This window comes from Antrostomus carolinensis, unplaced genomic scaffold (assembly GCF_000700745.2).
Source record: "Antrostomus carolinensis isolate BGI_N321 unplaced genomic scaffold, ASM70074v2 scaffold4047, whole genome shotgun sequence".
Classification (NCBI taxonomy): Eukaryota; Metazoa; Chordata; class Aves; order Caprimulgiformes; family Caprimulgidae; genus Antrostomus; species Antrostomus carolinensis.
The window spans coordinates 34422-35423 of NW_010326526.1; the positions used below are offsets into that span (position 1 = coordinate 34422).

At 44.3% G+C, this 1002-nt stretch overlaps 1 non-coding gene across 1 annotated transcript; it reads right to left on the reverse strand.

Moving 5' to 3' along the window:
- Window positions 1-325: 325 nt before the first annotated feature.
- Window positions 326-444, reverse strand: LOC114818733 (5S ribosomal RNA). The gene has a single exon (XR_003766248.1). It is a non-coding gene; the product is annotated as a 5S ribosomal RNA (ribosomal RNA).
- Between the last annotated feature and the right edge of the window lie 558 nt (window positions 445-1002).

Sequence of the window (1002 nt, forward strand, 5' to 3'; positions counted from 1 at the left end):
CTTCCACTAGACCAGGCTGCTCAAAGCCTCATCCAACCTGGCCTTAAACACTTCCAGGGAGGGGGCATCCACAACTTCCTTGGGCAGCCTGTTCCAGTGTCTCACCACCCTCACAGTGAAGAGCTTCTTCCTAATATCTAATCTAAACCTACCCTCTTTCAGCTTAAACCCATTTCCCCTTGTTTTGTCATTAACTGCCCTTATGAAAAGTCCTTCCCCAGCTTTCTTGTAGGCCCCCTTCAGATATTGGAAGGCTGCTACAAGATCTCCCCGGAGCCTTCTCTTTTCCAGGCTGAACTGCCCCAACTCTTTCAGCCTGTCAATAAGCCTACAGCACCTGGTATTCCAAGGCGGTCTCCCATCCAAGTACTAACCGGGCCCAACCCTGCTTAGCTTCCGAGATCAGATGAGATTGGGAGTTCTCAGGGTGGTATGGCCGTAGGCCGTATGTTTATATGGACCTAAGCACACTAATTAGTCATAATATACTTTTTTATTTTATTTTAGAAAAGAAAAATATCATCAAGTCTGTCCTTTGGGAAGCAAAATTCTGGTAACAACTTAGCAAAAGTAAATTTGTAAAGTCGACCTTGATCTGAAAATAACCACACTCCCATAATACCAAGTCTCATTAGTCAGCATCCCTGTGCTTCCAGGTCAGAAGAGTTGTCATTCTGGAGAGGGACCCAATATTGTTTAAGTATTTTAAATAAAGAAATGTTTTTGACAGATGGTCCAGATTAGGCCATGGCATTTATCTGACATTTGCTCAAGATTTAGACTGAAGTAACACGTGCTAAGGTGGAAGAAGTACATTTGCTGTAGGTGGGACCCCAGCTCCAGTGCCAGTGAGGCTGCTTACTGCTCTCAGTCATGAGAACGTGCCTGTTTGTGGGACTGTGCTGAGTATGTTCTTTTTTCAATGGGAGGGCTTCTAAACCTGAATCACTTTGTTAATCTGAAAAAACATCTGTGGAACAACACTGTCAACCTCATACTCAC